The sequence below is a fragment of the Pinus tabuliformis genome, chromosome 1_1, assembly GCF_031772625.1.
Source record: "Pinus tabuliformis cultivar Carrire ecotype Pingquan chromosome 1_1, CPIR1, whole genome shotgun sequence".
Taxonomy (NCBI): Eukaryota; Viridiplantae; Streptophyta; class Pinopsida; order Pinales; family Pinaceae; genus Pinus; species Pinus tabuliformis.
This window is the reverse complement of record NC_142297.1, coordinates 158,521,785-158,535,072: the sequence shown is the minus strand read 5'-3', so window position 1 is coordinate 158,535,072 and position 13,288 is coordinate 158,521,785. Positions and strand designations below refer to the sequence as shown.

Genomic DNA, 13,288 nt, shown 5'->3' with positions numbered 1-13,288 from the left:
CAATTGCAGTAGTCGACAGTGTAGTGATAGACTGGATGAAGCTGTTTGAACAATCATTCAAGGTCCTAACCACCCGGCAGGAGGACCCAAATGTAGAGCACCTAGAGACAGAGGCGCTTGAGCTACAACAGAAATACAATGAAGTAAAAGCGACTGTGCAGAAGGTTTCCCTTACACAAGGGCTTGCATGGCTGCAGTAGGCAAAGGCGCTCAAGGAACAGGTGGATGCCGCTCGGCACAAAGAAGCGGTCTTGAAAGCGCGCCTATAGCCATGGATCAACGAGGCTTATACAATTACAGCCTTCATTGAAGCAAAGCTTGCACAATTGCAAGAAACGTAGGAGAGGATTCAGGGCAGCATTTCAACAACAAGGGTCACCAAATAGTGTGTGGAGGAAGTCCAATAGGCAGCCACTCAGTGCGTTGCCGAACTTGCCGCAATCTAAACAGAGCTGGGAGGTATTCACGCTAAGGTCTCCGCACCTACAGAGTGACTTGAGGGAGAGTCACGATGTTTTTGTTGGGGGCTTGTTGGGCACAGAATCCCCCAAGGGCAGTTTTGGGGCTTAGAGCCCATATTTTGGTCAAGTGTTGTAATTCCAATGTAAAGACTCTGCATTTTGTGGGCGCAGAGCACGTAGTTGTTAAAGAGTCAAAGGGCTGTCTGCCCTTATTTTGATTATGTAATGTTGGCTGTAGAAGATCTACCCATGATCCGCGAACCATGGGATTGTATAAATAGAGTGAAGCTCTAAGTAATCAATAGACAATATTGAATAATGAAGATATGATGTATGCGAGATGGCTCTGAAGTGTAAGTCTAAGTTTTGGGTCGTAGTGTAGGTAGAAGCTCTACAACTGAGTGCGCGGACCCCTGCAGCTGAGTGTGTAGGGTGAGTCGAGTTTGTAATCATCTAGAAGTATTAATAAAGAGAAGTTTCCTGTCATTTCTACGTATTTATTTCTTGTTTATGCATTTGTTATATTAAGTATGAAATTCATTTCTAATGCTTATATGATGTGTGAATGTGTATAATAGTATTGGTTAAGAGAACGAAAGTAAGAACATATGTTTACGCAAATATAACTAAAGTCTGTTAATAAGATAAGTAACATACTTAGCGTAGTTTGGGGAAATATCATAGTTTGTTTCCCTAGCGATGCGTAAGCATCTTAGCCCCTGGTTAGGGCTGCGTGGAAGCTGATTGTAACACTTTGCGAAGGTACTGAAGGGTGGAACAGAGCGCGAAACAACCTGCATGAAGGCAGGTATAGTTGGAATAAGCCGACATCACAACCATCTCAAGGGTGTGGAAACTTGGTTCCAACATGCCTCCATACTACTTCAGGTGAGAAATCAGTTCGTGCTCTGCGGGTTGATGCCGAAAGGGCCAATAATGTAGCGATTTGTTTGGCTAACTAATGCTGAACCTGGGTCAAGCCCTCATAAGCCAACATTAAACTAGAAAAGTATTGTCAAGGCACTAAATGATAGGTTAAAAATAAAAATATTAGTTATAAAATTGATGAAATATAACAAAGTGGGTAAATTTTTTATATAAATATGTCTACAAGGTCTTTTTAACTCACCATTTTTGTTTTTTACTAATCATATTGACTTTGAGATGCTTTTACCCCAAAACTTGAATCATGGAATCGAATCAACATGTAAAGGAATACATTATTGACACCATCAAGTAGAAAACACATAAACATATCTATATTATTAGATAGAAGAAGAATTATTACAATTATCTTGGTCGGATCAAGCCTCCTCTCTAGTCCTTTAGGTCCTCTCTCCCTCTCTCAACTTCTTGGCAGCATAACAATACTAAACCTCTTGCAAAGTTTCAACAACCATTCGACCCCTTTCACAACTACCAAGCCTCCAATATATAGATGTTGAGAGGCTCATCCTTGCCAGTTCTTTCATGAGTTACATTAAGGAAAAATATTGGATGTTGCCTCACTTTATTTCTCTCTCCCTTCCTGCGAGACTCCACCAGGAATAGAAATGTCCTTAGTTAGGTCGGAGGTGGATGTTTCTTGCTTTTCAAGTTTACATTTGAGTGAAAAGAGGAGTGTTAGTTAGTCAACTCGCGCTTTGACCTCTCAAATCTCACAAATATCTAGCAACATTTCCATTTAGGAAAAATAGAGTGTTAACCTAAGGACTAACGCCTTTCATTGAGATATGGAACGTGTTATAACTATCCTTGTCTATTTCTGGGGTGTGTTACCGTGTAAAATAGGTCTTGTCTTCAACAAATGTGTCTTTCTCCTCTGAGCGACTGAGGAGGTCATTTTCCTGTATAACAGATGCCCCCTAAAGTTTGAGGTCATAGACGAAGACAATGGCTGAAATAATTTATAGATATTGTAATAAAAGAGAGAGAGGATTACTGCTTTAGAATTGTTGGAGACCTGAAACAAACGACATATGTCAAAAAATATAAGATCATGTTCTGATTCGGGCATTCCCATGCTCAATAGTTGTGCCAGAGTGTTTTCTCATAAAGGGATATGACGATCATGTCCACCGACAAGCACAATGTGGAACTGTATCATAATATGATCAACCTAACAAGCTGTCTACGAAAACAATATTCGTAGCTTGGGAGAGGAAACAATGTTGAGTGATGTAAGCCTCTACCAAAGGCCTTGGTCGCCACTGATCCGAACAACATATTTCTTCACATGCGAATAAAGGAGTTGAAGTCGAACTTGTGAGAAATCGCTTGATTACCAGTCAATGATGAAAAATGTTAACATGCATGAGGATTTCCACTGATGAGGATGATGGTCTCCAAGATGCAGAATACAATCTAGCCAGTGCGAGAAGGATGTCGTTGTTGAACACTCATAGAATCATTCAACTAGGAGCCAATGATGAAATCCCCCAATAAAACACAAGGTAACCTGCCATTGAGGACTGCAAGTTCCTGGGTAGTGATATGTTTCAGGATCTTCTTCCTAGATAGAGTGTAGAAGTTGATAGGAATAGATCTATCAAAAGGCAGGGAATGAAGTGTCCTACATCAGGCGACACAAAATAGGGCAAGAATGATTGTTTTGGAGATAAATTTTGAACAATGGGTTAAGCAGATGGAGCGAATTTTTTAAGTATATGAGGGATGGTCGATACAAGAAGCAAAGAATAGATGGGTCACTTGAACAATACAAGGCATGACACAAAGGTTTACCAGGTATCTTAGACTAATGAACACCAAAAGTGTTAAGATACAGGGATGCAGGAACATCAGAGTATGAAGGCCAAACTCGTAGGATGGTAAGGTTCAATGAGAGGCTGACAAAGGAGGTTTGCTGAGAGAGTGCCATGTTCAAGGAGTATACTACTGCCAAAAAATCCTTCTGAATATAGATATTGAGTCACTGTGTTGTCCAATTTTTCCCATCTCATTAAGTTTAATGAGTCCAATGTTGATTTATGGTAGTATCAAATGTGCTTTCAGCCTAAAAATTTGCAGGGAGGCTTGGACACATGTATTCCACAATACCCAGAGATCATTTTGGGAAAGTCCCCCAAGAGACAGTTTTATTAAAATAATTAATTATTTTTAATGGGTGCCTAATTCTAAACTTAGGAAATTAAAATAATTAAAGGGTATTAATCAAACTGTGGGTGAAACTTCTAGAAGAAGATGAGGATCACTTCATTATGATATGAGTTATTGATTAGAATTGAATCTGGGTCATTGATTACACACGTACTTCTCAAAACTCACCAAAGCAAGAATTGAAAAACAGATTTTTGTCTATTTTAACCTAGATTCTGAGCTAAAACGAGAAAAATGTTGAACAGTACTTTATGAAAAAAACGTCATGTGAGAAAACCATGGTAAATGAAGAGAAAATGATCTAAGCATGTGAATCCAAACTAATATCAACTTTTCCAGCTCAAAATGTCACACTAGCATTTGCATTGGAATAGCAAAAACTGTGTTTTTGGTGGCAGCAGTAGTGCCTTGACCTCAAATCATGGTCCCAAGGAGGGAGACGGGATATCAAGACCTACTGTTAGCCTTTTTGGATCTTTTTCTGTTACTGCAGAAACTTACTTAAGCAACTTGAAGCAAAAACAACTATTCTAACCATCAAAAGCAACCTAGTCTAATGAAGTAAAATGGGTATATGCAGCAGAAATTAACTCATGAATGGAAACAAAAACATATAAGTACAAAAAGGAGGTGCTGGGCAACTTGGGTTGGGCCCTAACCCAAGAGCTTCAGCCCTCTGGAAAAAAGATCAGTGCTAGCTCAAAACTTCATTCATCTTCATTATCAAAAATAGCAGTTACATCACATAAAAACTGTCTCAAAAAGAGCTTGAAAATGAGCTGAGTACAATGTTGCACCAAAGTGCGAAAATAAACTAATAAATGGCTAACATACTGAGGCTTGAAGCCTTCTTATTTATACAAATAGGGACTCCCAACAGTCCTCCCAAACTTAAGGAACTCGGCTGCCTAGAACTGAAGATAACAACAACTCTACATGAGTTGCTTGGCTGCCCCTTGGAATCATCAATGCGGGCCTATGTACTCCGAGCTGCTGGTGGAGAATTCAAGGAAAGGGTCATTAATGAAGGAGACACCCCTCCTACAAGTCCTCTTCCTTGTTTCCTCGAGTTTGGCTGCGATATGCTCATGATTTCCTTGTCTTTGTCCAAAATTGTCCCAAAAAATCTGCAATAAACATTCATTAGACTGCGCAGTCCCTATGTAGAAGATGATGCAATGACACACAGAGGGGGCAGTAGGTCCTCTCCAAAGTCGGAATTTAACTGATAAGCATGAGAATATCGTCAGCAATACTTCTAACAGAAATTGCTCTTCTATTCTGTTGGTTTTATCTTGTACATGAGATGTTTGTTGACGATCAGTAAATAAATGCTCATTCACTGCACTGGTTTTCCCACATTAGGTTTCTCCAGGGACAATTGTCCAAAAATAACTGTGTCATTGTGATTATACTTACGCTAGTACTTTTCCTTGCATTTACTTTCCATAGTATTTTAATTGTGAAGGCTGTAGTAGAATTTATTTCGATATTTGTTGTAGAAACATTGTGCATAAATTATTTATGAAATAATAAGTAGAAGAAATAATATCAGTCATTGTTATTGGATTTCTATTTATAAATTTTCACATGTATCAGAGCTGAATTAAGCATTAGTGCAAACTAGAAGAGCTAGCATTGAAGAGGAGGGCATTTCAAATTGTCGCATAAGCAAAAAATCAAATCCCCTTAGGAATTGCACAGTCTGGTCTAAGAGGGAAATATTTTTGTAGGAAAATATCTCTCTGAGAGAGTAGACAGAGAGGAATATTTCAAGATCAAAGGTTGCTAGTGACAGAGGGAGCAGCGCAGAAGCTTAGACATAGAGTAGTCTTCAGGTGAAGACACAGTTTTTCTACAACAGTTGTTGGGACAAAAAAGCATAAGAAATCGATAGGAAAAATAGCACAAAGAAGGATGGAAAATCAAGTTGTGCCTGCATTATCTTCCAAATTGGAAGAAGAAATTGCATGCTTGTCAAGTTTAGTGTCAGAAGATGTTTGGTATATTGATAGCAGGGCCTCAGCCCATATGAATGGAGTACGAGAATATTTCTCAAGCTATCAAGAAGAGCAAATGGACATCGAGATTACTATGGGAAACAGAACGAAGTGTACTCCAATAGGGAGAGGCACCATAGCATTTAAGATGGGAGCAAGAACCAACATCTGAGCCACTAATGTTTTGCATGTGCCCGGGTTACGAATGAATCTGATTTGAGAGTCCCACTTATAGGATAAGTAATACGATGTATACATCATTGGAAGGAAAGTATACATCAAACATCCAAGTTGGAATAAGAATATACAAATTGGAGTTCGAAGAAACAGAGTGTACAGATTGTAGCTTGAGTCTCCAATGGCACTGATAGGCAACAATCATAATGGTGAAAAGGAACTGAGTGAATTGTGGCAAAGGCGAATGGGACACTTACACCATGGAGCATTGAGGATGCTAAAAGAGACTATTATAAGAGTTAATTTCCTTAGTACTGAGCATGATGATGTATGGAGAGGATGCATACTAGGGAAGTACATTAAAGAAACTTTTCCCAGAAGTAACAATAGAGCGGAAGGCGTATTGGGATTGACAGACTCAGATATTTGTGGCCCAATGTCCATAAGAGCTCTTAGTGGTGGCGCATACTTTGTCACCTATATTGATGATCACTCTAGAAAAACCTGGATCTATTTCTTAAATACCAGGGATGAGATTTTGATCGGTTCAAAGAGTTTAAGGCTCTTATATAGAAGATGACAGGGAAAAAGATAAAGGTATTGTGCTTAGATAATGGTGGAGAGTATACAGACAACGGCTTTACAGATTTCTGCACAAAGGAGGGCATCAAAATAGAATTGACAACTCCATATAATCTAGAGCATAATGGACTAGTAGAGCAAACAATAAAACTATTGTTGGGGTGGCAAAGGCTATGTTGTATGACCAAGAATTGCCTAGATTTTTGTGGGAAGAGGCTTGCAACATAGCCGTGTATATCCACAATAGAACTCCTCACAAAGCATTGGGGAAGAAAACGCCTGAAGGTGTCTTCACATGGAACAAGTCAGAGGTAATATCTCAGGATATTTGGAAGTGTGGAATATTTTCACATTCCAGATGAGAAGCATAGTAAACTAGATCAGACTGTAGAAAAGGGGTACCGTGTAGGATATAGCAAGACTTTGAAGGCATACATAATCTACATTGCTAGCAGTAGGAATATTGTAGTAAAACGAGATGCAAAGTTCATGGAGGATAGAGATTTCAGGAAATCTTGAGAGATGTCAGCAGAAGGTTAGTTAGTAGATGTTCCATTATTCCAACAACAGTAGGGGAAACAAGGAGGACAAGCAAAGGGATAGAAACCTGGATTGAGCAAAGTGACTAGCACCAATATTTCCTCAGAAGTAGGAAATCCAAGTAGTTCTAAGCAGATGGAATATTAGGAATAGGAGGGGGATTTGATTGAGCCTCCCACCAACAGTGGTAGAACCAACAGGGAAATATGACAGAAATTGAGGGATGCAGAGGAGTTTGTCGGAGTTCTTATAACCAAGAAGAGGTAGCATAGACATCCTGACAGGTACTGAGCCTTGGTAGCACAGGTTGAAGAACCCTCCATCTTTCAAGAAGCCATACAAAACCAAGTTTGGGTGGATTCCATGGTAGAAGACTAAAGTTCTATCATGATGAATAATGTCTGGGATTTGGTAGTTAGACCAAAGAATAGATTAATTGTAGGATCAAGGTGGATCTATAAGATCATGTATGCTGCAGATGGAAGCATAGAGAAGTATAAGACTTGGTTTGTGGAAAATTGGTATACACAAAATGAGGGAATAGGCTATGAGGAGACCTTCGCCATAGTAGCCAGATATACCTCTATCAGTCCCGTTATAGCCCTAACAGCTCAAATGGGATGGGAGATTCACCAAATGGATTTCAAGACAACATTCTTGAACGGGGTGATAGAATAAGAGGTGTATATAGAAAAACCCAAAGGCTTCGAAACTCATGAAAAGAAAACCCATCTATGTAGGTTAAATAAATCCATGTATAGGCTCAAGCAGGCACCCAACGCATGGTATGGTCAGATTAATAGTCACTTGCAGCAGTTGGGATTCATCAAGAGTGATGCTGATCCCATCCTTTATTATCTAATGGTGGAGAATGAACCACTTACTCTAGTATTATATGTGGATGACATGTTTCTAATAGGGTAATATAGCCTCATAAATGACTGCAAGAAGAATCTTGAAGTATAATTCAACAAGAAGGATATGGGGTTCATGCATTATTTTCTAGGGCTGAAAGTTTGGCAGAAGAATGAGGAGATCTTCCTTAGGCAAGGAAGATATTCTATAGAAGTTCTGAAGAGACTCAGAATGCAGGATTGTTGACCCATGGCTACTCCCATGATCACCAATTGAAATAAAATAGATGCATAAGGATACAAGGAGGTCCACCCCACCTTGTACAAACAACTCATTGGGTCCGTCATATATCTGGTCAACACTAGGCTAGATATTTGATTTTTTGTTGACACACTCACTCAATTCATGGTGGAACCAAAAAAGGTGCACTGGGCAGTAGCTAGGCACAATCTTAGATATGTGTGTGGAACAGTCAGATACGGGTTGAAATACACTCGAGCAGATGACATAAAATCAAATGGATTCACAGATGCAGATTGGGTAGGTAGTTCAGTAGACCAGAAAAGTACCTCCTGGTATTTCTTCAACATTGGATCAGGAATGATCTCTTGGTGCACTAGGAAGCAAAAGTCGATAGCTCTGAGCTCAACAGAAGCAGAATATATGGTAGCCAACACAGCTATGTGCGAAGCTATATGGCATAGAAAACTACTTGTGAGTTTGTTCAGGAAGAGGATGGGAGCGACCAATATTTTCTGCGATAATCAGAGTTGTATTAAACTCTTTGAGAATCCATTATTTCATGACCAGTTGAAACACATTCATATCATATGTCACTTTATTAGAGACAGTGTTCAGCGTGGGGAAGTACAGTTGCAGTATGTCTCCACAGGAAATCAGGTAGCTGACATACTCACAAAAGCTCTAGGAAGAGCTAAGTTCATTAAGTTAAGGGAGCATATGGGTATGGTAGAGAATCTGTTTCAATAGAAGAAACAGGTAGTTTCTCAGTTGCAGTGGCAAGAAATGAGAGGGAGTTGCAATACATATGCAGTGTTGGCAGTGGCAGGGCCAACAATAGTACAAATGAAACATTTGTGCAGCAGTTGATGGATAGTGGTGTCAGACATCAACAACACAGAGGGAGATGTCACATAATCAGAGTGATGCTTCAATAGGTTGCATTACTAGAGCACATTCTTCACTAAGAGGGAGTGTTTATTTACGGTAGCATCGAATGTGCTCTAAGCCTCAAAATTTACGGGGAGGCTTGGACACATGTATTCCATAATACCCATCAATCATTTTGGGAAATTCCACTAGGAGACAGTTTTATTAAAATAATTAATTATTTTTAATGGGTGCCTAAGTCTAAACTTAGGAAAATAAGATAATTAAAGGGTATTAATCAAACCTTGGGTCAAACTTCTAGAAGAAGACGAGGATCAAGTCAGTATGATTTGAATCATTGATTATAATCTAATATGGTTCATTGATTACTCAACTATAGGATTATAAGAAGGACTTTGATGGACATTTGAAAAACACACTAGGAAGATACTCAGTTACCCAAGCAAGATCGATTTTCCTACTAGTAGAAGTTTGGCAAGAGGAAATCGAATCAAAGGGAGAGTTGCAGATGAGAAGGAGAGAGGGCATCAACATTAGTCAGGGGTGCAAGAGCAGAGAGAAGATGCAGAGAAGAGGAGGGACAACATTGAGGATGTGATGTTGGGACTGCACAATCCTTATGTAGAAGCTGGCGCATTGAGACGCAGAGGGGGCAACAGGTCCTCTCTAGATTCAAAATTTAGCTGAGAAGCGTGCGAATATCGTCTGTAATATTTCTCATGTAAAATCCTCTCTATTCTGCTGGTTGTATCTTATACATGATATTTTTGTTGAAGAACAATAAAGAAACCCTTATTTGCTGCACCGATTTTCCCACATTGGGTTTTTCCAGGGACAATTGTCCAAAAATAACTGGGTCATTGTAATTATACTTGTGTTAATATTTTCCCCTACATTTACTTTCCACAATGTTTTAATTGTGAAGGTTGTAGTAGAATTTTTTTCGATATGTCCTCGAGGAACACTATGAATAACTCATTTCTGAAATAATAAGTACAAGAAATAATATTAGTCACCGCAGTTGGATTTCTGTTTAGAAGTTATCACATCTGGACGTGTAAAAATATGAAAAGATCTTAGAGAGCAACTCTAGGGGGGTCTCTTTGTTATGGTTGATAACCCGGTGCGGCAAATGTTTAAAAATATACCCAGCATAATTCGTTTTCCGTAAGTTAGTTTACTAAGTCAAGATAAAGTGATAAACCTATGCTCAATACACGTTTGCCTCATTTTGTTATGAGTGCGTGGGGACAAAGTAAACTCGATATTCTTCATGAAATTTTCATGAGTCAAACGAAGAAAAACTGAATATATCTTCATAAAATTTTAATGAGTGAGATGAAGAAAAATCGATATGTCTTTTTTTGGTTTAGGGAACGAGAAAAAATATATAAAATAACTACTCAGGTCTTCTTTATAGGAGTTTTTCGAGTCCAAAGAAGATAACTTGGGGATTTTTTGAGTCCAAGAGTGAGAAAAAGTCCCAAAAAAGAAAGTGCTCGTATCGTCTTTGTAGGAGTTTTACGAACCCGATTTTTCAGTCTAAGAGCAAGAAAAAAGTCCCAAATAAGAACATGCTTATCTGGAGTCAAACTTGGTCAATTCTGCTTAAAGGCACTAAAATATCATTAGAGCATAAGTAAAATTTGACATCATATCAAAATGGGGTGTTAGGTCCCTATACTACTAGTGTAAACCCTTATTTTTACTAGTACAACCCCCTTATTATATTGTTCTGCCCATGTAGTCTCCATATTGTTATTATTGTTCCCCATAGAAGTCCACTATTGTTATTATTGTGCCCGTACATTATTATTGTTATGTCGGCTCTGATTATATGATGACCCCTTAGACTCCTATATATAGAAAGGAGGTATTGTCATTTGTATCATCCAAGAATTGTTCATTTGTGTAATGTAAAGGAGTTTGCCCCCTTGAAGAGGCTGAATCCTAAGGCGTTTATCTCTCTTTTCTATTTTTCTGTGAGCTGGTTTCATAACGTTTGGTATCAGAGCTTTGGATTCTAGGGTTTCGATGCTCCAAACAGGTCATTGTGGAATTTTCACTATAACTTTGTTTCTGCAATGTTTCAAAAGATAAAAACAAAACCCATTTGAGCTGAAATCATTATGAACTTTGGGTCCTAATTTTAGAGCTTGTCTCGCTATATTTCATGAGATATGATTTGAGGAATTTAGGGTTTTTGCAGACTCCCGAATTACATTCCAAACAGGTGACCTAGGGAAAATTGTCATAACTTTTGTTCTGAGAATCAGATTGAAATTTCATAAGAAGTTTTAGAAATAGCATGGATTTTATTTTTCTTTATATTAGTTTCAGGTACTAAGGTCGAAACAACGACACGTGGCATTTCGTATAGGTTCGCTCTACTGAACTAGTGTATAATAAGGTCACGTGGGAGATTTGGCATCACTCTTCCTTGGAGAATCAAATCTTGATCAGACTTGCAGGGTTAGAAAGAGGACTCAAAGGGCTACTTCTAAACATGATTTCAGATATTCTCAATCCGTAGTTATCTAGATAAAACAGATTCAATATCGAGCTCTTACAAAGTGAAAAACAAAAGGTGTGTAGTTTTTTAAATTTTGCATCAGATTGGTTTGAAAAATTAGTTTGAAGGAATTCAAAGGGAATAGTGAGGAATTATTAGCATTAATTGATGCCCTGAAGAAAGAAAATGGAGACACCTAGTAAGAAAGCTGAAAGCTCTAGCATGACTTGTGAAGAAAAGGAAGAAATGCAACATGATATATCAAAAGTACATGACCATGTAAAACAAATTTCACTCTCATAGAAGGTAACTGAAGCCAAGATGAATAGCTCAGAAGCTAATATGAATGGCATGCAAGTTAATATGGATGGAGTGGAAGCTAAGATGGGTGGCATGGAAGCTAAGATGAATGGCATAGACACTAAGATGGAAGAATTGAAGATAAATTTGAATAAGTTGCTACAAGAAATTGTTACTAATGGTGAAAGGGTAGTAAAGGAAACTCATGATGAGAACAAAATAAATGTTAATCATGATTTCATAGACTCTAATTTTGGATTGAAGACCCACCATGTTCCAAAAATCAATATGAGGAAGTTTGATGGCAAGGATCCTAGAACATGGATACTACAGATGGAGTAGTTTTTTGATCTCCATAATGTGAAAAACGCACAAAAGTTACGTATTGAACTTTATATTTGGAACCAAATTAGTTTGTATGGTATTGATGGCTTTTCTTTCGTAAACAAATTGTCACTTGGGAAACTTTTACAGAAGAAATGATAGCACATTATGAGGATACAAAAAGCAACACCTTTTTTAGCCAATTGATAAATCTCAAACAGAAGGGTTCAATGATGGAGCACATTGAGGACTTCCAAAAATTTAACATAAGGGTAAAATATATTCTAGATGAGAATAGGATTGATGTGTTCATAGGGACTTTAAAGGATAATATCCAACATGAGGTTCGACTTTGGGAACCTGATTCATTGGAGAAGGCATCCAGGTTAGCAAGAAAAATGGAAAGAAAAATTATGGCATCCAAGAAGCCTACCACTCACAACTATAAAGATGGAAGTGTTGTTTCCCCTAGCCTTCCACAACCTACAAGGTTGACACCACAACAATTGGAAGAAAAAGAGAAAAAGGGCTTTGTTACAGTTGTGATAGAAAATACACTAAAGGTCATAGGTGCGCTGAGAAGAAATTATTCTACATAGATCGTGAATAGGAGGAAGAAAAGGAACAAGAAATGTCAAAAGAGGAGGATATACTCCAGGAACAAACCCTAGATAAAGAAGAAATGAATCTGACCATATCTTGTAATACATTGGCTGGAATTACCACTCCTCAAACTATCAATATAAAAGGACATATAAAGAAGAAAAAGGTAATAGTGTTGATTGATTTGGGAAGTACCCATAATTTTATTCATTGTAAGATAGCCAAGGAACTCAATTGCTTCCTATATCCAGCACCAGAGTGTCAAGTGGTGGTTGCAAGTGGAGGAACCATAAATTGCTCTGGAAAGTGCCATAATATTAGGCTATCCATGGGAAAATATGTATTGAATAGCCCAATGCTTTCCATTCTAATGGGTGGTCCTAATGTTGTACTAGGAGTCAAATGGCTACAATCCTTGGGTACAATAGTTTTTAATTTTCAAGAACTTTTGATGAAATTTTGTGTGGAAGGAAAGGAAGTTGAATTAAGGGGTATTGCAGGGAAACGAGAAAGATAATCAGCTCTAACGGTATGACAAATATTCTAAAGAAGGAACAACAAAGCATAATTGCACAATTATGTTTTCTAGAGGTTCACACATCGAAATCATCTATTTCTCCAGATCTCCAAAAAGTATTGGACAATCATTCCAAGGTATTTGAGAGTCCTAAAGGTCGCCCACCTAT

The 13,288-nt window shown here is 38.2% G+C and overlaps 1 protein-coding gene across 2 annotated transcripts in view; it reads left to right on the top strand.

The window, feature by feature from the left end:
- Window positions 1-13,288, top strand: part of LOC149212078 (MADS-box protein SOC1-like) — a 428,798-nt gene that overhangs the window by 231,604 nt on the left and 183,906 nt on the right. The gene's annotated exons all lie outside the window — the stretch shown is intronic.